Source organism: Temnothorax americanus, unplaced genomic scaffold (assembly GCF_048541705.1).
Source record: "Temnothorax americanus isolate GAGA-0224 unplaced genomic scaffold, ASM4854170v1 Scaffold14, whole genome shotgun sequence".
NCBI lineage: Eukaryota > Metazoa > Arthropoda > Insecta > Hymenoptera > Formicidae > Temnothorax > Temnothorax americanus.
The window spans coordinates 2,277,874-2,305,626 of record NW_027509275.1 but is presented as its reverse complement, the minus strand read 5'-3'; the positions used below and the strand labels follow the sequence as shown (position 1 = coordinate 2,305,626).

At 47.6% G+C, this 27,753-nt stretch overlaps 1 protein-coding gene across 12 annotated transcripts in view; it reads right to left on the bottom strand.

Moving 5' to 3' along the window:
- LOC143894680 (uncharacterized) overlaps positions 1–27,753 on the bottom strand; it is a 175,034-nt gene that overhangs the window by 50,158 nt on the left and 97,123 nt on the right. For 8 of the 12 annotated variants that reach the window (XM_077401195.1, XM_077401196.1, XM_077401194.1 and 5 more), the window contains one exon: positions 12,528–12,577. The gene's annotated coding sequence lies outside the window, so the exon portion shown is untranslated. The other 4 variants (XM_077401203.1, XM_077401206.1, XM_077401205.1 and 1 more) reach the window with 3 other exon arrangements.

Here is a 27,753-nt window from a genome sequence, read left to right as displayed (position 1 = left end):
CGCGAAGTGCGCAATTATCGTGCCTTACCGGGTCGTACCTGGATACCTCCGTGGTTTTCTCGGCATCGTTCTTGCGCGCGCGTGCGCGCGCTCGTCCGACCTGCGTGTGGGAGGTAGCGGAAGGTTTCGCGGAATTTCGAGCGAAACGGACGAGCCGATCGCACGAGGCGGTTGAACGAGGGAAGTTGAAGCAGTCGCACGAGCGAATTTAGACCTTTCCGTCGACTTTAATCGCTCCAAGGTCGCGCGCGGATGGACACGCGATCGACGGCAAAATTTTCAGGTATAGAGCCAGGACGACTCTCGTGCTGGCGAGTATCGAGCAGGCCTGTTCGGCGATCTAGACGAGCGAGCGAGAGTCGGAGATGAAAAATGCAGATGGTCCGCGGTTGTAAATATCGTGAAAAAAAATGTTAACTATATAATGTTGAAAAAAAAGGAAACCGTTTTTAAATCCAGAAGTTTCACTCTTTCGAAACATACATCTTTAAATAGGATAACTGATACAGAACCGTGCGTGGATAATGAATAAATGCCTGGCACTAATTACGATAATTAGAAAAATTATTCAATCTGATCGAACGTAAAGATACAGGATCAAAGAGAGAGAGAGAGAGAGAGAGAGAGAGAGAGAGAGAGAGAGAGATTAATCTGCTTTGAAAGACGTATGATGCGCGCGCGACGCATCGAAAATTACCACTAACTTGAACTACGAGCTAGATTTTACGTAACAATCGTGGTCGAGATGTTTCTTTGCATACCGGTCAACCGGACCTGATGCGGTTAGCCGGCGCAATAATCCATGCTACTAACGATCTCGTAAATGCTTCGATCGATATCACAGTCAACGTTCCTCGTCGGTTTTCCGCGTGTAGACCGCAAAGACTTGCAGTGCGAGAGTTCCTTTTTTTTTTAGATACTCTGGATAATCGCCCGTTCCAGTGTGCCGTGACAACGTTTTCTTGATGAAAGAAGATAAATAAGGGTAACTAGTTTCTCATTAATAATTTCAACGTGCAACGCGCACAAGTATGATTTGAAAAATCTTACCGTCGGCAAGTTTTATTAGATCCAATAACGTGGCAAGCATAAATTCAAATTTTCTAAAACGTGAAACCGGGGAAAGGAAAATATAGTGGCCCGCGTGGCGCGCGACGTATTGCTGCTGCATATCGGGACAACTGGGTCGGAGTGATACGAGTTATCGGAGAAAGAAAAACGCAAAGTTCAATTTCCGTGATTGCGCCGGTCCCCGCGATCATCGTGACCGGTTTCTTTCCGAACACGCACGCCGTTCCCCTTTCTGGACTGGTAATTGCCCATTATCTCTCGCTCTGCAACTTTGTCGACCGATTACAGCGGGGCAGGTAATATACGAAACGATAAGCGGCACCGTCGGGCGGACGTCGCTGAGCCGAACCACGCGTAATTTCTTACGAACAAAAATTCTTACCGTAACGCGAAAAAACGTGTATACTTCTGTTTCACAACTCGTGCATGCGTCGGAGGTTACTTTATGACACGAGTGAACGTACAGGCTTTGATTAACATATGCGTGCGCGGTTATACGTATAGCAGTAGGTCGAGGAACGAGATAATGGTATATATATAGCAAGAGGTTGATCTTGAACGGCCTATTTTAATATTTATGGAGGCCTGTGCTGCTTAATAAAAAACGGAAACTCCCGACGCACGCGAGCGCGAAGAATTGAATGCAATTAAAACGATAATAAAATCCGGTAAACACAGTGATTTCTGCGCTTATTATAATAATGAGTGAAATAACCGACGACTATATTACAACAATCATAAATCAATTTGTTTGGAGAAAAGAAAACATTTTCTTGTTTGGGCTCGGAGCTCGACGAGGTAAACGGTTAGAAGCGCGATGCGGAGACGACGCGCGCGTGCAGATTCTGAGATGGCGTGAATTCGGGAAAGAAAGGAAAACTACCGGGATACTTTCGAACGTGGCTTCCGCGTAACAGAGCTACCAGCCCGCTGTCTGATCGTGACGCTTTGAAAGAGGCCGACAGAAAACGTCGTCATTATATATACACCTTGAGACTTCGTGGGTATATCGACGAGCGAAAACTTACGACAAGCACGCAATCTACGAGTCTTTCCTGTGGCGTCCTTGAAACGGGACCAATTCCCACCCTCAGTGCCGGGGTCACTTGCGTTTGTGTGTCGGAAACGTATCGACGGTCTCTCTTTTTTCTTCTCTCTCTCTCTCTCTCTCTCTCTCTCTCTCTCTCTCTCTCTCTCTCTCTCTCTCTCTCTCTGTCTTATGGCTCGTCTTTTACCTACATCGTCGTTTAGTATCATTTCTGGGAATTGAAATTACCTTCGTGAGCATTTTTCTACTTCCGACTTACGCAATAACGCGAGCAGAAGAGGTGCGGGAGCAGGGACGCATGACGTCACTCTCGTAATGATGTCGTTGGATTTCTTGGTATCTAAAGGATCACTTAATCGAAACAAGACGTAGCGTGGCCGAACTACGAGATCGTTTTGCGACGGCGTAAAAAAATATTGAAGATTCCACATGGATGCATCAGTCGATGCATACCGGCACGATCTTGTAGCTTGTTCGGGTGAAAAGGTAGGTCGCGCGTGAAGGAGATTCGTCGGCTTTTGAGTGACGCACACGCACGCCGCGGCCGTTGCGTGATTGCCGTTATGAATGCCCCCAATCTGTGGCGTGCGACAAAGCGACGAGACCGACGAAACCGACGAGGAAGAATCGAGAACCCGTATTCTCGCCGAGATTCCCGCGGATCGAACGATAGGCGCGATCCTTATAACGCGAGAGAATCCGATTCGAAATCTCTCGGAAATAATAATTAAAAGATGTGTAACGAGATTTCCGTGGTCCGTGGAAAAACTGCGGAGTGCGGAGAACATATCTAACGGGTTAGTTATTGGTGCGTGTTACAGCCGATAACGCGTTTCTGGTCTTCGTGTATAATAGGCCAATTATACGCGATTGCCTAGAGACAGAGGCGATTAGCATAATCGTTATTATAATTTGATACGGCTACTAAACCGACCGCGATTACAAAACGATCGTGGATAATTATGTTATAATTATGTTTGATTATCAGCGGACTATTGCGAGTTTCGGCATCGTTTTCTCGACACGTTTCTAATTGCATTGCAGGAATGTGGCAAAACAAGGTGACAAGGTTCGTGTATGTACGCGAGCGGAATTGCTTTGCTCGCGTTTGTTATATATACCGATTGATCGACACGCGGTATTAACGTGAGAGGAGTGACTGGCTAGTTTTCCGGAGAGAGCAACGCTATTTAAAATTATAAATTAATTCGATACAAACTCTATATTATTCAGAACAGGCCTATGATTCCGTGGAAACTTCCTGCGGAAGTAGGAAGAGAGAGAGAGAGAGAGAAAAAAAGCGCAAACAGAATAATAAAAATTCAACTCTGCGTCACGGTAAAGTGAATCCGCCGCAAAAGGGGGAAGACACCCGTGCTGCTGGCAAAAAATAAAAGTCCACTCGAGTCCTAAAGTGATATACGGTGTTCTCGATTTCCGCGCACGCGTCTGTCCCGCCCTCATGAATTCCATTGATTCAATCTTCCTCGAAACCGCTTTCCCGCCATCACCGTGAACGAGGAAGGTCCTGAGTCTAAAATTTCATTGGATGACGAGACACATTTTACGAAAACTGGCTATTGAACGCGAGCGTATATAAGCTGCGGGAGAATAGCAATCGGAGAATTCGGGAGGCCGAGGGGATGTTTGAAACTTTATTATGAAGCGAAAAGTTTTTATGTCTTACGCGTTCGTTTCATAATTTTTTTTACTCTGTAAACGCGATCAACGAGCGACATGAACCGGATGGCCAATGCGGCGAGGATTTCGCGGATTACGAAAACACCGCATCAGCAACGGCGCGCACAATTTACCGGAATGTCCGCATCGATTCCCGCGGTCACGTCGCTCACACAGAGACCTCTTCCTCTTCTCCTCTCGCCGTTTCTCCCTCTAGGCCCCCCATTCTCGCCCTCCCAACCGCACCGAAATCGAATCTTCCACCGCCGCCATCCACGAACGAATCCACCCCGTGACACCCAACGGCATTCGCCGACAGTGCCACTCAGGGAAACCAAGATGGTTACCGCGTCAGCACTTTCGAGTCTCCGAGAATCATCCCGATGTATCCACCCGCGGCGATATACGTAAGCGATCTCGATAACCCTAGGTATTTGCTTGCAATTCCGTTGCGACAAAGCGACGCGCTTCTCCATTATCGAAAAATTTTCTCGAAGAAACAAGATCGGGCGTGATTTTTATCCGATTTATATAATTCGTACAACCCTGCATTTGTTTCAAGAAAATAAAAAGTGAAAGTTTTTAATTTCTTCCCTTTACATTTTTAATAAAGGAGTAATTATTAGCTCTGTTATCCGTCTCTCTTTCTTTCCTCTGATCCGTGGTAATTTCTGCGCAGAAATTTAATCTTTTTGCCGTTGTCAAAACACCCGTTGTTTATCTCTCTTATACCGTACCGAAAATTTGTCTGCCGAGAGACGAGTCGTTCTGAAAAACGAGCGACATCCTCGCGGATAATCGATCGAGCCATCCTTCGCGCTCCCGCGTCTTCTCTCCCGGCTCGAGAGAATTTACGGAGGATCGATGCCGCGGAGCACAGAGCGAAAAGGGGTCGACGAGACGAGGCGGAGGGTGGCCGTTAGGGGGCACGGAAAGAACGTTTAGGATAGCTCTCCGTCGAACGGCCGGATAATAATCCGTGCCGTGTACATCCTCTCCGTTACCGCTGCAGCCACGCTACAGCCAATTAATCCGGCAATCACGAGCGGTTCTCCACTGCGCTCTACCTGGTTTATTTGCCATTAAGAAGGAACGGATACCATGCTGGCCGCGCCATTGCGTCGATGAGTGTGGACGGGGTGGAGAAGCGAGGGGCGGGAGGACGAAGAGGGCGAGAAGGACGAATCGGAGGATACGCGCGATCGCGCCGTTGATATTGTGAATGGACGGGAAAAAGATCCAGAGATTTTAGAGAATAAAATCGCGGAAAAGATTGACTGTTCTGAATTTGTTGCAGTTGTACGCCATTTTGCAACTCCGACCTCGTTATCGTCTCGTTTACACCCTTCAGTCATTTGGCCTCGGAATAACCCTTTGTATAATATTTCGTTTCCTCGTGGCTCGTTAATTTTCTTCCTGCCGTCCTTCGGTTCCTCCTCTCTCCTCCGGACTTTTCTCTTTCTGCGAAATTTTCCTCCTCATCTTTCTCGCCCCGTCTTTGTACCATCCCTCGTCTCTTTTACCAATCTTCCACTCTGGTGGCCGACCAGTTACACGGAGCCTATCGCAACGCTATGACGCGCAAGTGGAACGTGCGCTCTCGAGGGCCGTCATTCATCTCTTCTAGCTTGCCTCGCCGCACACCGCGGTCGGCGCAGAGATCGCCATCTCCGGACATCGTCGGATGTTTTCTCAGCTTTAACGCGCTATATCCGAGGCATCTTCACCCTCGCGGCGAATCGCGAGTGAGTTACGGCTTTCTCGGAATAACTTTTACCTATGTGGCTTACACAATGACGTTATCGTGCCTCATTAAAATACGTTCGAAGATACGAGTGGAAAATTAGTTATTACCCATCGAATAACTGCGATATCTCGCGATATCGAAACGGGGGGGGGGGGCCGATATTTTATTCCGAATATTTCCGAACGTCTACGCCAACGGATCACGAGTCGGCGGCAAATAACGTTACGTGTCTCGCAACAATGACGTATCCCATTCGAGTTTGATCGCGGAGCGAGCGCTCGACGGTAATTTTCGCGGCACTAATTCGGCAAAGCTTCATTAACCCGACGTCGTGCCCGGCACTTAGGCGACGCGGGGGTATAATCATAGTTTAAATTCGGATCCCATCCATTGAAAATCAGTGGCTCTGACCCGCTTCGCAATCAGGATACCGGTTAGGGTGACGGGGATAGGGTGGGGGCTATCATAGGGCATTTGATCCGCGGCGGGTCATCAATATTGCATGAGGGGACCGCCGAACGCGAGTACGATCATGCCGAATGCTGGGAATCAAAATAGTGACGGAGTTTATAGTTTGCGAGAGAGGGGAACCGCGCTCTCTCTCTTTCGCGTCAACCCCCTTCATGGGGATGAGTACCGAGTTTGGATTCGGAATCGCACGCATCGCGTCGCCGGATCGAATATCGAGATATCGAGCGCCAGGATACGTCGAATGAATACGATTCGTCGAGACTCGATCGTGTCATTCCGATCCGTGGAACTTTGATACCACGGCGCTCCCCGCAATATTTTTCTATCGTATTATGTTAAACTAACTCGTCACACGCCGCGTTCCATTGCAACAAAAACACTTTTATTCGTTCGTGTGGCAAGTATAATATTTATAAAGTAAAATATATATCGCTCATATATGGAATTGCTGCACATTATAAAAAGTTTCGATCTGAATTGCCATAATAAAAATAAAAGAATTCTTTTTACGATTTAATCCACTTGTTAAAGTTTTTCTCTTCTTTTTTTTTCATCGCGCGGTTGGCTCTTTACAAGCTCTTTGTGCGTTCTTCGCTGCAAAGTAAATCGAAGAAACGAATCATGCGACAATGCGAGAAACTGGTCGCTCGTTCCCGCCAGGACAGTCAGTTCCAGAAGCTGTCCTTTAATAATTTATTAGCGAGCTCGGCCGGCGGAAGGGGAGCTCCTGATTGTGTCGTGTCGTCTGTCCCCTGCAGTGTCGGGACGACTCGCCGCGGGTGGTCCTTGACACGAGCCCGGGTACTTCGATGCTGTTGCTGTTATTAATACAGGGAACCGCGAATCGATTATTTATCAGTCTGGCGAATATCGTCAACTTTTATTCTCGTCATCGAGATAAAAATCGACCTGATACAACGCGATGCAGGACAATTTGGCAGAAAATCGGTATCTTATGTCGTATAAAAATACTTCGAACGATTAATTACTTCCATAAAACACGTAGAGCAGTCTGTAAAACACATTCGCGCTGTATATCGTTGAATGAAACTGCTATATCGTTGCCATTAAATCATCACTCGGCGACGCGGCGGTGCGACCAATGCGCGTTAATTCGGAACTCATCGGCGGTCGCGCGGGGTTAACGATCGAGGTGCCCGGACAAACTATCGGGCGCAGCGATTGCATCACCGATTATTTACTTCGCGACGGGCGCGCGTTAATAACTATTTCGCGGTATCTTTCGCACTTATCGCACATGCGCCCGCTCATTTATACGAAGCTATCAATTACGCGGATCCTTAGGGAAACTCGTCTCGTCTTGCCATTAGTCGGCCGGTTGTTCGATCGTAAGTCATCGTGTAATCGGCCCGCGTCAGAACATTAGGCCCCGTCGCGCGATTCATCGTCACAATCCACAAGCGGGACTTTTCGTGCGCGCGCGCGTGAACGTCTCTTCGACCGGCTAGACCTCGATCGTTGGGACCGTTCGGTACCGCATCAGAGGTGCGCCAATAAGAAATGCAAACCTGTCGTTCGTAAATCGACTTTCGTCGTACGTACGTAGCTTTCCGTCGTCGTTTTCACGATCGGGCCCGTGTGAATTAATCCAACGACAAGCCGTTCGTGCGCTCGCGCTCGCGCGCCCACGTGTGTACGTGAATGATACATGCGTATTTCGGGCCGCGTATATAATAACAGGTTGCCAGTACCGGGCCCTCTCTTACCCTCTCGCGGCCTCTCAAGCGGTGATGTATGCGCTAATTGTGAGGCCCCTTCGCTTCGAGACCCAGTCTCCTCCGTTTCCTCGCCCCCTCCGCGCCGCGCCGCTCCACACCGCTCCGCGCGCAAGCGGTGTCTTTTTCTTTCTTCATATACGTGCCTCATCGAGGATATGCCTCCTTCACGTATTCGCTCGATTTTTACTGCAGATATAATTTTTATTCGAAATTGCAAATCTCTTTGCCGGAAATATCTCGGGACGTTTTATATTAAAATCGCTTGCTGAATACAACGTTGAATTAAAGTTATTATTACGCGATAATAATAGAGTGATCGGCAATAAGCGATGCAAAATGAGTTTTCTTACGTGCTCAGTATATACAAAGAAATAATATAAATTAGCAGCAAATTTGAGAATAATTGGAACAGCGAGGTTGATTCGAGTCATATCATTTTAACGTTATCGTTGCCCATTAAGTAAGGTTTAAAGCAAGAAAACTCAATCGTATCTTCATTCTTTTAATCCAGAGAAATATAACGGCGGTTGGAATATTGCAAAATTTGAAAAGAGCGAAGACCGGCTTGTGTGGTTTAATTCGATTTCAAAGAACCGGCAGATAAGACGGTTATTTCATCTCCATCTTGCCCGAAGGGTTTCGACATCTGCGACGCTCGGTACATGCACGATGCATCGATTGCCCGCGGCGTGGCAATTAAGTAATTAAACAAATCTGTCGAAGGTGTTACGAATGAGTCCGTGCACGCCTCGCGATCGCTCGTAACGCACGAAGGGAGTAAAGTCGTTGCCAAAGACGTATGATCGTATTACTTGAAAGTCCCGTTAGATATTCATACGTAATTATTAACTGACTGGTGATTAATTAGTAATATAAGGGATGGATGAAACATATATTGTATCGAGATGTTCTATATACTTCAATTTTTTTACTTATGATAACACATCTGCATCCGTTTTACTAAACGAAAGATAGCTGGTAATTATTTTTATTAAGGTTTGTAATTTTTTCAATAAACTTTATATTAATTAAAATTAGAAAATCGAAGTCGTTGAAAAAGGAATCGAAAATTCTCTACATAAAAAAAGAAGAATGTAAGTCTTTACTTACAATTAAATTTTGTTGAAATATTGTTTTTAATTTTACTTAACAAATATGACAAAACTTGTGCATTAATACATTACGTTGTAGCTGAATAGAAATATTTTTTGTCTTAACGTTTTGATTAATTATTTAAATTAATTGGAAATTATTATCTTTATTGGAAATACGCACATGTGTGTGCGCGCGTGTATGTGTGTGTGTGTGTGTGCGTGACGGACATATCCTGTCTTTCCTAAATTTAAAATCCAATTAAACACGAATCTCATCCGGGGGAGAAATAAATCGCATGCGTGCCGCCGTTACAATGTTGTGACTCTCGGAGCCGACAATCTCGTTGGTACGCAATCGGCCTTAGTACGAACATTAACATCCAGCCCGATCCCGGGTTTAATCAAACGCTAACCGGCGAAGATTTAATCTACCGCAGACTCCCTCGAGAGACCACCCTCCCTGTGCCTCTTTGTCTCTTCCCATCTCTCTCCTTTCCCTTTATTTCTTCTCCCATTCCTGCGTCCTGCGTATCTCATTCTCTCCTTCTCTCTGTCCCGAGTAAGTAATATAATCACAACATCGGGGTGGCGTCGTTATTTACAGGCACTCCATTTGCGGTAGCGAGCGTCAGCCAACGAGGTTGATCGTGGCGACGATATTGACTCCGGCCACAATTAGGGGATAGCTGTATATGCGCGAGTTCTCGGGGTTACACGCTCCCTAATGCGCCTGGGGCTTAGATCTCGTTTCTAATGCGATTCGGAAGCGATATTGTCCCCGAACGCGCGACACATTGCTCTCATAAAGAAAGCAAATGGATATGGGCAAACGGATGGGTGTAAAAAATCTGCGCGACGTTCGATTTTACGACGTTGCAGCCTGAGTATGCCTGGGTGTAATTCGGCGCGGATTAATCGAGGAATCGCGCGATCGCGGCCGGAAAAAGAGCTGTAAGTTGTAACCTCGTCTTCGCGGCAGAAACTTTATGTACTGCACCGGCCGGAAAGACGATACTATCTCGATTGAGTCGTTCATCGGCGATTTCGATCTACCGGCAGCTCTGGTTGGGCCTCGCGGCGGAGAGGACAGTACCTTTGTCGCTCCGGCGAAATCGATGGGCGACTCCATCACCGAGCTCTGCACGCCAATTAAGCAATTAAAACATCGTACGTTCTCTTGTCCATCGGCGATGGAAGGAGCTTTCGCGATAACCGACGACGGCTATCTTGGACGTGCGATTCGGTCGCCACGAGGAAATTAAGAATGATTCGAATTCATTAACCACTAACGCATTACGAAACCCAGACTGTGGACCTATTTGTATCCGCGACGTCGCCCTTAGCGGCTAATAAATAATTCGCCTTATTCCCTCGTGTAATCGTGTAATAGATCGAAATATTTCTAATATATATTTTTATGACGGACAATATCTCGCCGATTAATCTTGAATGTGAATAATGAATGTTCGGATCCGCGACAACGCGTAACGGTATACGCCGCATAATTCAATGATTATGATGTCGCGAAGGGGAGAAGGGGAAAGGGGCAGGTGACGCTGCGACGGATGTCGCCCCGAAGCGCGAGTTTGCAGCGATTCGTCGGCACGAATCGCGGAGGCTACGGCCTTAATTCCAGTAATCTTCGCGTCAGAGGTCAGAGCTGCTTCCGATATGCCGCGGCACGGCGCGGGCGATGCGCGGCGAACGGCGATGCTCCGCCGCCGCTGGATGCTGGCGAGGTTCGATAGAAGCGGTGGAAGCCGATCTAACGAGCGAGAGCGCACCGAATAATAACACACAGAGGACCGAAGGAGAGGAGAAGAGCGTTCCGCGGATCGTAAGACACCCAAGTAACACGGGAAGAGACGCGGGGGGGGGAGGGGGATACAGGGAGGGCTCAACGGCCGGCCGCGGGGGGGAAGAGAGGAGGGATTCGATAATTACTACCGGGAGTCGTGGAGGCGGCCCGCACGGAATCCTCCTCCCGCAACGAGCGCAAACGCGCAATTATTCCCCATCGCCATCCGAGGCCGGGATCTCCGATTCCGCGTTCCCTCTGCCCCGATATAGCGTGTGTACACCGCGCGCGCTTCGCGCGGATGCCCCGAAGAGGCTCCCGGTGTTCGATCGTTATGCGCGCCCCCGATATTATCTCCCTCGCTCCGTTCATTCGCTCGCTCGGTAGCTCCTCTCTCGGATTTCCCTCGCGCGCGTGCCGACGCGTGAAAAACCTAACCGCGAGGCTGGAAACCGAAGCGAGAGGTTTGCGCGCTCCGGTGAGTGGCTAAGATGAAAATAACCCTTCATCGCGGTCGTACCCTTTTTCCGCTTATACGTATATGAAAGATTTGTCGCGTACCATTGTTTTTGCAGTTAATTAAGATCTCCTGCGCCGATTCCTCGTCTAATATCCGACTGCAATGAGCGGGTGTCTGATCCCTGTTAGATATAGTATATGAATTGTAAAATGGCACACGCACGCACGAGAGGATGTATACGCGATGTTGCGATCGTCGGACTCTGTCGTGACGCGGGATCGTAAAGAACGAAGCCACGGTTGCGTTACTTTATATGGGATTCGCTTCATCATAATCTTTTTATTTTACAAAGCGTCCTTTCATGTTTTCCAACACCTTCCCCTCGCCGCGCCACGCCCGTCTTATTTTTCACGACGACCTCGCGTGCGTATTTTTGGCGGCGGTGCTATGTGAGAAGCTGCACTATCCTTCTGTGTTCGCGTTGCGGAGCGCTCAGCGTCTTTGCTAAAGCGTCACGGACGGACGAACGTGGTCGTATAATGGGCGTGGTAGTCCGGCATCAGAGGGTCGCAACGCATCGAGTTCGCGTTTATTTACGCGCGTGTATACGCGCGTGCGAGTCGACGCGTGACACGAGACACGCTTCGTCGATAATGGAGTTTGATTAGAGAATTGATTTTTAATCGTTTGTTTGCAATAACGCTCTGAGCGTATAAATATAATGCTACAGCGAATGGGTTGACTAATGTTAATGAGTCATCTTGCTGAGAGACAGATACTCCATAATATAATATTTTTTCATAATATGAATTATATATTATGTATCGAATGAAAAAAATATTTCAGGGCAAATATGAAACAAAAAATGAAGCACTGCAAAAATATGAAAAAATATATCGAACCAAGATTAATCTTTTTCCGATTTGACTCAGTGCATGGCATTAATTTTTTCATCTTTGTCATCAACTTTCGATCACGAAGACCGTGGCTTTCGATACTCATCATTTGTCGCTTTGCTCGATTTCGCGAGCGTCGTGAATACATCTCTGCATATATCTGTACAGATATATGATGGACCTACAATTTAACGCCGATTCCGAACGGCAAGATACTACTTTCTCATGGCAAGATACTTATACTCTCGGTGGGTTTGCCAGTATATCTTCCGAGAGGTGGCGATCGAAAAAAATCCAGCGACTTTTGGTTGGATTTGAACTCGGTTCTTCGGCTCACAAGAGTAGCGCACAACTTTCTGCGCCACGATCGCCACTGACTTTCAATAACAAGAACTAACAATAAGTAACTAAACAACAAGGATTGTGTATTTCGTAAAAATCGAATACGTATACTTAAAAACATGCAATTTTGAGCAATGACATATTATACTATATAAAAATTATAAATTAATTTATGACTCACTTTTTGATGGCCATCTCGCAGAATTTCCGTAATGTTGCATAGCTGCGTAGCTGCAATCAAAAGAAGAACAGTGATTAGCATCGAATGTTTTATTTAAAGAGAGATTTTTTGCTACAATGAAACGATTATGATGATACGATTACGCTTAAATTTGGAACAGATAAACTCCAGATTACGCTGAACAATGCTGCTTATCCGAAAAGTCTTTAGGTAATCTTATGCGAGGCGCGAGAGGATCGAGATCCTTGTCGGACAAACATCTTGACGAGTCGTAAAAGTCTACGTTATATCACTGCGGGTCCACCTCCAGCTGAGTTAGGCACAATCCACGTTGTCGGACAATGTCTGCGCGCATTGTGCGTGTATCGGCATCAATCATCGCGACGGCATACACCCACGCACAGGTGTCGCGCGACACGTCTAATGTCCGTACAAATTTTGTTGCGTCGTCGTCAATGTTGAAATATACGATTAATATATATATATATATTATACCAACGTTCACCAGTTACTTGTGCGTTACGATTATCTTGGACATTCGATAGATAGAACTATACATAGAGATATACGTTTTATATACGCAATAACAGGATAGGATGGAGGACCTTTTTGTGTATGTGTGTGAGTCTCATGGGGTGTTTTTTTTTCTTCTAGATTTTTAGATGTCTTGAAAATTTTTTATCCGGTTTTTTCTTTGGCTCAAATAGTCCCTCTTTATCCTATTATTTGTGTTTCGCGACTAATTATAAATATATATACAATGTCAAAGGCATGAAAGTCATGCGATTATTCTATAATCGCGGGTCAACTTGAAGCTCACAATCAGTAACGATGTGCTATGTAACAATAATAACAACTTGTACGCGTGCTTTCACCTTCTTCTCTCACCGCGGCGTCTCTCTACTACATATAGCTCTTTGGAGCGATAATTCATTCAATGTTAGCAAGTCTACCTGCCCGTCCGCGAATGATATAGCACGATCTCGACGATGGTCGATCACCAGAGCGCCGCGCGCCGCCGCGCCGCGGCTAGAGACACTTCGGCTGTCGATGACGTGACAAAAACGACGCTTGCCGAAGAGCGCGCGTGTTCTCGAAATTTAAAAGAGTGTCCGACCCCCGCGGCGCGTTCAACGACGTCGACCGCTTCGCGGATGTCAGTCGTATAAGTAATGACAATACGATGACTGGACGGCCGCTAAACACCTGCATTCACCACCTTATCTCGCGGATCCCGCTGTTAGGACAGGTTTTCGCTATCGTTAGCCCTTCCTCGCGCACAGTCGGATAGTTCTCGGACGCTTTGGGTGGTCGTCCCACCGCCGATAATCTTGACGCGACTCTTGACGCCTCCCGCGCGTCGTTTTCACCATCACCACGAGCGATCCGATCGTGACTTCGCCTCCGACCGAGCATCACGCCGCGCGCACGGTTCTTAAATACCTGCCACTCGATAGCGTGTGTCATTTCCGAAACTTCCCCGTGCGGGGAATACGATATACGTCGCGCCCGGTAAATCCAAGATCTCTTTCTCGTGTGCACACGGGTCGTTTTCCAGTGGAAGGCGCCGTTTCGTGACAGTCGCAACGTCCGGCGCGGCGGAACGAGCGGTGCCGTGGTGTGGCGAACGCGAGCGTAGCTCGGAGTAAAACGAAAGGGACACGTAGACCCGCGATTGACGTAACTTCCCGAGGCTCGTTGAATATTTATCGCCGCTCGCCTTGTTTGTACGCCGTTCTGCCTCGCTTGATGTTAAATGCCTTTCGTACCTCCGCTCATGCGTTTTTCCTCTTCGCGAGCAACGATTCTTTCTCGCCTCGCGGGATTATTTATAGAAAGGTGACGGGAGTGTGCGCGGCGCGGCGGTCTCGTTGCTCCTCTCGTATGAAGCGAAAAGCCGCGGAACGAGCGGCTCGCGCGAATACGAGCGGAACGGGCGCGTGTATCCGCAAAGTCATCGTGCTCGTCAACGCGAATCTCCTATATATAGAAGACAAGTGTTCCCTGCACCCGATATGTATCTTTCGAATCGATTCTATCTAATGTATCTCACATTCTAAACAACGTAGTTCGCAATACGGGATGCATATGGTGCGATCAACTCACGAAATATTTGCTGTACTTTAATATACATGTATAATCGCCTCGACTATGTATAAAATAACTCGAAATATTCCGCAAGCGGACTATTATTATCAGAGCTCGCGAAACCGATCCTTTCATTCACCGCATGATTGACATTAATTACCGGAACACAATCGGCGGCTTATCTGATCCCAACTTGATTCCCGATGGCGAGATACCGGCGATACCGCGCAAAGTTCGCCAGGACGCGTGAAGTGAGATAGGGTCGGAAGACGTTCAAAGGGAAAACCCCTCTCCTCGGCGCGGCGGTCATCACCGCGAGGCGAGTAGAGCGGTCGGCCGACCGGACGGCCGCGGAACCCCGTCGAAGACGCCCGCGCCGGGAGAATCCGTGGCGAAGCGGGAGAGTACATACACGCAACGGAGTTTCTTCTCCCGCGGGAAGGCGTGGTCGGTAGACGCGCGACGTCCATTTGTCTCGGGCGCCTCCCGCACCAGGAACGCCCTCGCATCCCACGGGCATCGATCACGTCTTCCTCTTACCGGGCGCATCGCGCCGCGCCTGTCCCTCTTTCTCTCTCCCTATCTTCATCTCTCTCTCTCTCTCTCTCTCTCTCTCTCTCTCTCTCTCTCTCTCTCTCTCTCTCTCTCTCTCTCTCTCTCTCTCTCTCTCTCTCTCTCCCTCCCTCTCTCTCTGTACACTTTATGCGCACATACTCGCCTACACGTACACCCTCGCACGACGACGCGCGCGAGCCACCCCTCGCCGGTCCCCGATGGCACCGGCGTTGCCAACTTTTCAAAATGGAATTCTGGCACAACAGGAGCAAAATTATAATATTTCAGAGGATGCATTACGGGGTACGGCGAAAAACGAGGAAAACGACCGTTTAAATTCGAAACTTGCGGCGAAGTTGATGCGTGCGGAGTACGATATACCCATTCCATATATGACACACATACACAAGTTGATCCCTATAGGCATTAAATAGTTTAGCCAGAAAAGCGGATTTATCTGATTCCGGGCGGATCTTTATAGTTATAAGTAATAGGTATTAGTCTGAAGAGCTATCGGTATACTATCGGAACCTTCGGACACACTCCGCCAACTAGGTCGCTTTTGTTCCGCTCGCGCTCGGGCTTTCCTCGTATTCTCATCATCAAAGTCTCTCTCTTACAAAAATCCGGTTTCCCAGGCAGTTAATAAAGTTATTCCGGTATAATAATACGCGCATCATACCTCGATGAGGACGTATAGAAAGTTATGGGTTTATACAATGTGATTAAAAAACTTAACGGCGCACCGTTCCGGTCGATCACGACCGCGAGATCTCGATTGACCGGAACGGCGAGTTATTAAACGATCCTTTTGCATTGCCGCGATTTATAAGGAACGCGAGCTTCGAAGAAGAATTTAGGTTTTTTTAAATATTAACGAATTTTACTTAAAATGCATAAATTAGAGAAAAAGACGATCTGAAGTTACACGTTTTTTATATTGCGTTTGTAACATCACTGTAAAAAACGAGGAGTGATTCCTTTAATTTCTTCAGGGACATATTTTTGTTATAATTCTAATAGTACTGACTAAAAGAAAAACGAACAGTATTTACCACAGTAATTTTTAATTCTTTTCGTTCTTTTATTCTTTGTTTTTAATTCCCATTTAAATCGAATAAAATATAATTAGACAAAAAATTAAATCTCTTTCTTCCGACTCTAAAAAAGTTTTCCTCTGAAAGGATTAAGTAAAAGTTAAATATCGAGTTAAATAAGACCTAGAATCGTTAATTTTTTTACGCTGCTCCGCTGTAGATTATCGGATTATCGTTAGCGAGCTACAAGCTAATTGTCTTTTACGACCGATTGCTCCAAATTTTGTCCTTTTGTTATTTTGTTTCAGCCGGTAAGTGTGCACGATGCTTCTTCCTTCGCCGAGGCGAGCGATCGTCAAGCGTTGATCACTGGATGGCTGTCTGGTTACGCGCATGGAAACTTTCAAGTAAGCACTATCGACTATCGTTACCGCAGGTACATATTATGTCGTAAAGAAATTCGAGAGAGAAGCCAGAGTCTGATGATCTTCTAAAGCCGCTAATTCGCCGGTTGCGCAAAAATCCCTCATTTTACGCACGATAGCTGTGTCGGTTTTCAATCTCGCGCATCTCATATATAGTTTCGATCTCTTTTAACACACGAGAACGCCCATAAGATCGTAATATCGCTCGCTTTCAATTTCGCAGAATGCAAATATTCACGCGCACGGAAATATATCGGACCGTGAATATTCATGTTGAGCGAAAGGATACGGTATACACTTCGTTCATTAGCAAAATCCGTCATCCTCGATGCGTTTGAAGAAAGTACTGAAAGTATATGGGTACACGAATTTCCGTTATCGAGGGATCGCGACGTTTCCGATTTTGTCTCGGTTGCAGGCGCGCGCTATCGCTCCGAGCGGATTCTGCGAGAGCGGAACAATCCTGACGATTCGCGAAGGATTATTTCAGGTTTAGAAATATATTTACATTTTCCCAGGATTGTAGTTAAAAATAATGTAAACGCAAAGTCGGAAGATATATATCTAGCGGAGTTTTCATCCACTTCGCGATCGGCGAGATTCCAGAATGGAATGATCGACGCTATCGCAGTCCCTTAATTTTTTGGCAAGCGGGTGATGGTAATTAACGGGTGCGCCGTAACGCATGCCTACACACACGCGTATAAAATGTATATGCGTCGGCGTCTTCTCCTCTCTTTCCCGTTGCACGCGCGCGAAATGCATACCGGTAACGCGCCGGCGAGGTGTTGCATATGCATGCGTCGATCGATATGAATGCATCGTTGCGTGCTAAACGGCTACGGGCCTATCTGATCTGCCATTTTTCTTTCGGCCGCGAAAGGCATCCGCGCGGCCGCGGCTGCGGCGGCGCTCGCCGATGCGGAAACTCATCGTGTGAATCCCCGATTATCACCCGGTCCGCCGCTTATTACCCTCTTACCGTAACAATGTGCCGGATCATGTTTGGCTTTTTACCAATTCTGGCTCCTGTAAAACTCTCGCAGTTCATGCGATAAATCACGTTTGGACCGAAGAATAGTGCATGGATATATCAACAATCATTTCCCGCTCAAAATGCGTCCGTATATCGCTGTGTTGAACGGACTTAGACGTTAACCAGGTCTATTCATTGCGAGAGCGATTTTATCTCCGGAATTTTGAGATTCCCCCTCGTATGGGAGAATAAATTTCTTCTCTGTCTTCGTCGCGCTTTCTCTTTTAGACCGAGCGAGAGAATTTCCAGCATGAATATGTGGCAACTTTGTTGCGTCGAAACGATATATCTACAGCTTACGTTATAGATAAATCGCATATATGTCATATCCTTAATATCATTCGTCTTTGCCTGTGATAACAATGGTGTACTCATTAACAGTAATACAATTACGAAAGCGTGTTTCGATGGACAATAATGTCTTATTGAGCGACATCCGTAATGAGCCGCAGTTATTGACGATAGATGTATCGCTGCGATCGATAATTGAGACGCTAGACCAACGCAATCGTACACCGGAATTTTATCCGAGGGATAACTCGTACAATTACAGAAGGCATGGCTAGTTTATGGCTGAGGGTATCTTTCCAGAAGATCGATAGCTAATTAGGTCGACCCTCTCGAGGATACGATGGCCACGTATCTCCACGTATCGTGTCTAATTATCGCAGAAATTGACCGACGCTATTGACACGTACGTAGATCCGCGATCTGATCCGCGATGGAAGCTGCTTCACACGTTCGTCTGCACTAATCGCTAACGCAATGGTCGCTAGACAACAATAAAAAATGCTCAGCCTGTATTATAATTTAATCTTCTGATTTAATCTTCCAGTGTCTCTCATACTTGTTTCTTTCGCGCGCAACACGAAATGGCGAATAGCTAAACGCCACCCTTTTCAGGAGATGCCCGCGAACGCAATCTCGAAAGCTTATTCGAGGGTTCCCACGTGCCAGAACGTGAGAGTAATTTTTTAATTGTTGCGCGGCTTTTCTGCCGCTTTTAATAACACCTTGGCGTCCGAGTTGCCTATTACGACGAGTGCAAGACTATCTCGTTTTGGCCCGAAGGGTCCAAATCTCCTTTTTGAACTGACTCCAGCGCTCGGACGCGCTCGATTTTTTAAGTGACGAGGGTACTCGGTCATATATCTCCCTCGTAGGTCCGCGAAAGTTTCGACGTTTGCACGGCCCACGAAATTACACGTTGCGAGCCAACGGGGTTGCATTGATGTTTTTCATCATTACGAATCTACGTTCTCTTTCTGCCGATCGTTCGGCGATTATAACGGCGGTAACGTCCGCGAAGAGAAGGGCGCGTTACGTTAAAATAGTCTATTAAAAATCAACATTTCATTCTCGCAACCGGCCGTAAACAGCCCATCTGTGTCCCTCGTATAATATACCTCGCGACGAAAATACAAACTAAATCGTAAACGAGATTAATGGATAATAATTTCCTCTCTCCGTATTTAAACCAGCTTGCCCCTCGCATCGTTCTCATTATCAATCATCGACGTCGGCTCGCGCGCGGTGAGGACCTTAAAAGCCACGGAGTTCAAGGAGGACGGCCTCGAGGAGCGTTATCGTGGCTGGCTTGTCGCGCTAACGACTGGTAATATCCCCGCAACGGGGCTCGTATCCCACCGTCATCTTTACATCTCGCGCATTTCCATACAAGAGTAGGGCCATTTGAATATCCCCCCTCCCCCGCCTCCCCCTTCCTAACGTCCATCGCCCTGCGCGACGTCCCGCGCGTTCTTCTCGCTCGGAACCAGACGGCGCGTATTCGCTCCGGCGAATTACATAGCCGACGTCGTACATATAGCCGACGTCGAAGCGTGGCGATCTGATATCGACCTCGGCCGCCGACGACGTAACGGGATGATACGCCGGGGTTGGGGGGGGGGCGGGAGGAAAGAGAGAGGGATGAGGAGAGCGCGATGACTGGCGAAAACGTATTAAAATCCATCGTGACGGCGAAACCTACGCGACCGAACGACGATTCGTCGTCCTTCCGTTCTTTCGGCGCGCGACGAGATATGCGTTGCGATTTTATACGCGATACTATACCGAATTAGTTGAATTTGTCAACGAGACTGCTATTTCTGATGAACTTTAGACTCTGAACTACGAGTGAAGCGCGTCTGAAAAAGTATCGATCGAATAGTTTCTTACTTTGTAATCGAGCCACCGGGTACAATCCATCCCTCACACTCATCCTGTTAATTCCCTGACGTTTCTATACCCTGCTCTTTCCCCGTCTCCCCCCGTGCTCTTCCACCGCGGCGCGAGATGGACCGGTCGAGATAACGCCGCGAGCCCGGTAACTGCAGTAATTGTCGGTGATTAGAGGAGTCATAATTACTGGTCCACGTATAACGTTACCGAGTCCATTCATTCTCCGGTCTGTTCCTCATCGACCTTTCTCTCGTATTCTTCTTCGGATATATCCCTGCATACACGACCTCAATCGGACACGCTAATTTTTTTTTAACAACTTTCTACATCTCCCTTTCCTGATGCCTGACGCAAAGTTCCGACGCAGACGACGAGAATTTTGCGTTACATGGGTGTTTCTTGAAAGCTACTATTATGTGGCATTCAACAAGATTAATTCAATTGATATTTGTATCTCATCGCGAAATATAAAATTATAGTTATACAAATTTAATCCGATTAAGGTGCCTTTGATGTTGCAATCGTATCTGCTAATGATAATCCAGACTCTTGAATATCGAGGAGCTCCCCTTCAGCAATTCGTTCTTTAGCCCGATTATAAAACGACACAATACACCCCTAATGAGTTTTCTTTCTTTCTCCCTTACGTTGCACGAGTTTCTCAACGACATATAAAGAGTCGACGAGTTATTTTTGCTAGCCTTCTTTCGAAAGCTCAGCGACGACGACGACGACGACGACGACGACGACGACAAGCATACTCGCGCATAGACGTCGCCGCTGATGACAGGCCGAGGGTAATAATTATTACAGTGCGCGAATCGCAATTACAGAGCAGGCGCCGGTTGACGAGTACGAGGAGTCGTCGCGCCGCTTGGTGGTGCGCGCGGCATCGTCGACGAATGCAGCCCAGCGTGCAGCACGTATTCCTACACACGTACGGATAAAACCGCGCTTATTAGTCCCGACATCGCAATATTGATCTTCGCGCATCGATATAGTTGTCACTCGACAGCCATGACATTTGCTCTCGCGAAACAAAACGCGGGCGATAACTTTGAAATTTAAAACTCGCGCTCGTGTAACGTAATGTAACGCAAACGCGATTTGTCAATTGTGCCTGTCAATTACTCGATTCAACAATGGCAATTCCAATCTCGCTCTGTGATACACATTAATTCGGCGCTCCTAATTGCGGTACCGTTCCACTTTTATCTTCCACTGTATTTCAGTTTTATCTCTATTGTTCAAAAAAAAAAATGTTTTATGTATTTATTTTTACAAGTTTGTGAAAGGACAAGATTGTACAATCATGCGGATACTAACGCGACTAACAAGACGTGAAAATTCATCAGCGGATAATCACTAATGAATATATCCTTGTTATATTTGTTACTTTGCCGTCGAACGCGAAACTACAACGTTACGTTTCGGATCGATGATCGCGTTAGGCGCTGCACGCTCGAATCGTTTCGACAGTTAACGAGTGTATTGTAAACGTATGTAGTAATACAATTATACATCAATATTTATCACGTGCGAGAGGCAGCCAATTTACCACAACCTCGTAATGAGCGCCGGTGAGATGAGCGCTCCGATAATGACGACCGCGCGTCTACTTTATTGCATTATAATTAGGGTAGTACTCGTCGAGCATAAAATTCAGCGTACCTGATGATCGCGACGCTGATATCTGCAACCTAATTTCTTACTCTCTTTCTTCCTACGGTCTTAACGCCGTTTTTATATGACAATCATTATTATAATCTTCGTAGAGACGAAAACGTGTCATTTGGACTCATCGCTTATGTCGTAACGATAACGACAGTTTTTTTTCGCGTTTGTCGACAAACATAGATGCGACACAGGACAACATAACGACATTCGGTTTCCTTCGTCATTCTATCTCATTTTGACATTTTTTTTAGTCGAACGGTATTTTCACTTCCGTAACGAGACGATTGTAATTCTGACAGCGTCGTCATTTCGAAGAGGAAATCGTATGCCGTATGCCACATCTTTAAAGCGCAATGTATCTCTTTTCCATTGTGGACGACACACGAGTCGGAGATCCACGCGGGGCCCCTGCCACAGAGTCCCGCTGGGGGTTCTTCCCAATCTGGTGTCGAGCGTGTAAGCGCGACGTAAGCTCTGGCCCGAGCCGACGGACACGCCCGCTAATTGTATGAATTATGTATGCGACTACGAGACTCTTGCCAACACGCGCCGCGGGAGGATCGACGCGACGCGGCCTGCTTCGTCTGCATAACGGTCGGTTGCATCTCGGAGAAAGTCCGCAGCATCCCGTCCGTGCTGGAGACGAAGCGAGTCGCGCGCGGCGCGCGGTGGACCGATCGACTCCGAGGAAACGGATGAATCCGGGAAGAAAGGACGAAGGGAACGACGACATTCCGCGCGCGTTTTACGAGCCCGCGCTTCCGTCCGGGCGCCCGGCGTTATTGAGATTAACAGACGCCCCAGATCGCTCGGGATGGGTCTTCGATGGGATCGCAGTCGAGGAAGTCGGCGGTCCGTCACTCGGCGTAGGAAACCAGTCGAGAGAAAAAAAAGGGGGGAAAGAGAGAAATGTAGGAAACTCCGCTCCTCGAGGATATATGTGACTGCGTCGCTTACGGAAGCGTTGTACCGTATATATCGGCATCGCGATAAACTGGCGCTGGCGAATAATCGATATCGAGCTTACATGCCCATTTTCTCCGAGGTGTTTACGAAGGCTCTGCGTCTAGGAACAATGTACGTTGTTGTTACTTCTATATTATTAGCAACAGATCGTTAATATAACTTATTATTTTAAAGCCCTGTCACACACACATTAGACAGGCTGTACCCTTCGCGCCTAGATTTGCGCAGCGTCGATCGCTCGCCCGCACCGAGTCTGATCGCAGGACGAGACAGCAGGTGTAGCGTGATCCCGGATCACGTTACACGCTTAGCAGACACTTCGCCGTGATCGTCGTGATGACAAATAAAGGATTTCGCGAGGGGCGCGATAATTTATCGACGATCGATCGCACGCGTGGTAGAAAAGAAAGAGGAGAAAGAGAAGAGACGAGATCACGTATAGCGGTATAACGAGCGTCATCATAGAGTTCGTCGAATGCTTACTCAGGTTCATCGAACATTATCGTTTTCCCGTCCCGTGTAACGAGGGGACAGCCGAAACCGACGATGGCACTCGCGTCGGGTCGTCGGTCGAAATAGGGTTGACTTTTACGGCACTCGCGAATCGCCTGTAGCCGGTAATCTTCTTTTGCACGCCGGCAGGTAGCCGTTTCTCAGAAAGTGGCGTGAAATATGTGCGCCGCGCGTGTGTCGTGAACGTTACGTAATAGTCGAACACGCGAGCGAGGTATTACAAACGGGGGGGAGATTTACGGGTCGCGTTTACGCGAACAATAATGCGCCGCAGATACGGTAACGTCTATAGGAGTTTAGGGGATAGCCCGCGAACCAAAATTGATTCTGCTCTCCGATAATCCCGCGACGTGCAGTTCGAGCTATTGTTAGAGAAAACTTGTCTTCCGGATCGTGCAAAATATATATTTTCGCGTTTTTTTTCTTCACGTTTTTTTTCTTATACGTTATTCACTCGTATCCACATACGTAGTTCCGAGTTTCCCTTTCCACATGTAACTCCAACAATTACCGCGCGCGCGCGCTACGATATAATGACGAGTTTCGCCCGGACACCCGGGGACGCAAGTAAATACCATAATAATACGACTAATGGCGCGTTATGAATTACAAACCGGATAATGAATAAAGTATACGTATGCGCGCGTGTATACCGCTCTTGTCCTTTCCCGCAGCCGTGGCCTACCTTTTTTATAAGTCGCACGGTAAAATAAGCGTACCTGTTGCCGTTACGCCAAGTGTAATACGGAAAGGTACACCGGGAAAAGAAGAGGAAGAAATAGAGGAAGAAGAAGAAGAAGACCAAAAATGAAGGAGGCGAACACACGCGAGAAAAGTTTCATCGAATCGTTATCGAGGCTCCGAGAGAGAGAGAGAGAGAGAGAGAGAGAGAGAGAGAGAGAGAGAGAGAGAGAGAGAGAGAGAGAGAGAGAGAGAGAGAGAGAGAGAGAGCCATTCTGGGCCGGTCGCGTTTACCAGTCGGGGGATAATCGCACACAATTTCTTGCCTCTTTGCTTTGGAGTGGTTTCACACCTCCGTCGTCCCCTTTCTTGCCCCCGTCCAGCCCCCTCGCCCCATCCCTATCTCTGCCGGCCACGTCGGACGCGGCCGCAAACCTCATCCAGCCGCGACTCCGAGGTAAAAGGTTAACTTGATAACCACGCGGTAACCGCGGCCTTAACCGCCGGCGGGGCCCTCCGGGAAGAGAGTGCGCGCGTTCCCTCCGCTGTACCCCGTGGAACCGTGTATGTTGTACGCGTCCGGCCGCAACGCGCGCCGACACGTACGGCCAACTACCGTAAGAATACCTTGTATAAGCCGGCACCGTCCGTCTTCTCCTTACGCTACTTAGACGCCGTGATTGCTCGTCGAGAGCTCCGCAAATTTGTAAGGTATATAATTCTGGGTCACCGCTCGTGCGTTCGATCTGATACATCGGCGTTTATACCCGCCAGCGTGTGAAAACGGTAAAACCTTGTGTAACGAACCGTTGAGGTTTATATTGTTTACTGGCGGCTATAGTGCCTCTCGATACCGTAATTTTTGGCACTCGTTTGGCACTCTATTCAATGAACGCGAACACTCGCGTCCCGCTTTGAACGTTCAGGACGAAACTCCTGCAGTCCAAAACTCGAAAATGCTTGCAAATGCTCCAGCAAAAGAAAATTTCGTGGAAAAGTGACGAAACTTGACGCATCTATAGGAAAGATGTGGAAAGTTTCACGCATTGGTTATTATTCAGCATCGGCAACTTGCCCGAGCGTCTCTCCGCGAATTTCTCTCCATCGCGATTTCCCGCTGCAAGAACGATTGTACGTGGGTACGCGCGCGTGGTAATCAATTAATTCACCGCACCATAGTACGCGAACATCCCCCACTTCACTCTTACCCTGCCATTCTTATCCTCCTCGTGTGCTCGTCGTCCTCTTCGTCGTCCGCTTCATCGTCCGCGATGATCCGTGTTCACTTCGTGGGCGTATATGCTCTCTTTCTCTCTCTCTTTCTCTCTCTTTTTCTCCTTTTCTCTCTCTCTCCCTCTCTCTCTTTCTTGTGCTCGCGCTACGAGGATATTAGTCGAGATTGAGTCCGGAGAAGCCTCGCCTCGCCTCGCTTGTAGATCCATTAGCTTTTATATGCGCGTAGAGTGCCCGGCTACATACGCAGATACCACACGGCGATAACGACGGCATACCTTCTCTCTCGATCGAGGCGGCGTCGCGATAATTAAAAAATTAAATTGTCGGCCGGTACTGAGAGAGGAATTGCACGCACGACCGGCATCACGTCGCCGACTCTCTCTCTCTCTCTCTCTCGTGCTCTCTCGCTCCGAGTGGTTCTTTGTCTCCATTCAGCTCGCAAACACGGCGTTTTCTCATGTTACCGCGAAAAATAATGACGACGGAAAGAACGTGTGCCTTCAAGTAACTCGATCGATACGAAATCACGACCGGTATTTTCTACACAATGTATGCAACGATATTGCTCTTCGTTGAAAGGTTTATTCCAGTATTAAAAAGTATTCAAAAAGTATTAAGTATCGTGCAATTTATCTGAATTATGGGAAAAACTACGTATTACAAATATCTCTTTCTTTCTTTTTCAAATTAAGAAAATCAAGAGAACATCGCTCGTATAATAGCTAATAGCCGAGAATAGCTAATCTCTTTCTCTCTCTCCCTCTATATACTTCTCTTCATTTTTTCTCCCTCTTTCCTCGAAGGTATTCCACGACGAGAGAAGGATCATGTAGGCGCGCAACGAACGCAACGAGTTCTCTCACAAAGCGGCGACGATATCTTAGCCGGTCCACAGATAGGCTCTTTAGATAACCCGAGGGCTGGTGGGTGGCTGATTTAATGCCAACGCGGCCGAGTGGCGAGGGGGGTTGAGAGGGCCGGCACGACGGCGGAACCGTGGCGGCGGAGGGTTGCCCGGGTGGCCGGGGGTAGCCCTGATATTTTAATACGACGGGAAGCGTGATGCTCGGTCATCCATCTAGAGAGGTGCTCCCTCTCGGTGCGTGCGCATACCCGATTTTGCATACGCGAATATCGCAATGCACGCGGCGGACGTGCTATTTCACCGTGCCGGGAAGGCCGAGAAGCGGGAAGCGACACTGTCGTTCTGTAACAGGAAGGAAGACTGTTTGTTACCATTATCTTCCTTTCCAGTTTGCCCGCTCCCCGCTCGTCCATCCCCTCGGCGAGCTGGTGAATATTTCGCAGCCGACATGAACACGCTGGGCGAGCGTCGAGGGATTTTAACTCGAGATCCAAGTGTCGTGAAAAATGAGACAAATATTTTTTAAAAAGCTGACAGCGTAACAATGATATTCTTTGTTGCGGTAGTAATTAAGACTGCTAGGTTTAATTTAGTTTGATTACTTTGCCCGCAAAATGCTCACGAATGTAGATTCGCACAATTTGAACCTTGGGCAAAGTACTACGTTATAAATCGCAGTTCATATAACCATAATAATTTTTTTCTTATGCTATGCAAAACATCCTAGATTATGCAGATAATTCTACAATCAACCGTATTAGTTGATTACCATACTGACGTATGGGCAGGCAGGGCAGGTATATATATATATAATACAAAAAGTACTCAAGTTATTGCAATCTCTGCACGTATAAAAGTAGCAGAAACCAGAGCTCACGTACTGCAAATCGTAAATAGAAATTCATAAAAAAAAAGGTAATCACGCGTAACTATCTCTCTAGAGACGCCAACTCACGTATCTGCTCTCTCGAACGATATAATTCAACGGTCTTCTCTCGAATGCGCGATAAGATCGTCAAACTCGTTTCGTCGATTAAAAATACGTCGCTCGTCGTGACAACGCAGGCAAGATAATTAATTCGCGGGGTAATTCGCAAAATTAGCACGGCCGTTGCAGCACGCTGAATTTTTAAATAAAAAATTCTTCAATATATCTTGCAGGCAATTATCGAAATCTCTTTTAATCGACAGCCTTGTCGTACGGTTTAATTTCACATTCAAAGCCTTGATTTATAATATATTTCATTTTTATACGATTCTCAACGCTTTGCGATTGATATGATCGTCTAGGCTTACATACCTTAGAAATGTCGAAACGCTTATAACGGCGATCGTTCGCGCCGTATAACACGAACGGGTTAAGAAAGAGGAATAGAGAGGATAGAGGCACCCAAACGACAGTCGCTAGCGTGTTTTAGGTACGAAGGGCAGCCTCGCTGTTTTCTTTCGCCCGATTAGGTTCCCACATGCTACGAAGCCACCCCCGCGACACGCACACCAAGGGATCCCGGGGCCCGCTCGCACGTAGTACGTATAGGGTACGCGGCGTGTGTGCGACTCTCGCTTGGCATAAGCAACGTTTCGACGTTGTTTTTTGTGTCTGGCGGGCCCTTCGCTGGCCGGGTCCGGGCTCCGCCACGATTTAGTGGCCCTAATTGCAGGGTACAGCTATTTAATTACCGGGTTCGTGGGTCCCGCCGCGGCCCCGTCCCCGGGCCCCTGCACGCCCGGGCCAAAATGCGAGTACATTCGTACGGCAAGAACACGGTAGATACGGCGAGTCCGGCCGCAAAGTCCACCCACAAAACAGCGAGACGATCCCCGATCCGTTCGCGACGCGAGAATTTGCCGATAGGCGCCGCGCCGCGCCGCTCGCGGGCCTGGCTCGCTCAATTTCGATCGGCAGAGAGAGAGATTTCGATTCGAGATATTGAGATTTCGTGTGCGTATATCGCGCCGCGCCGTG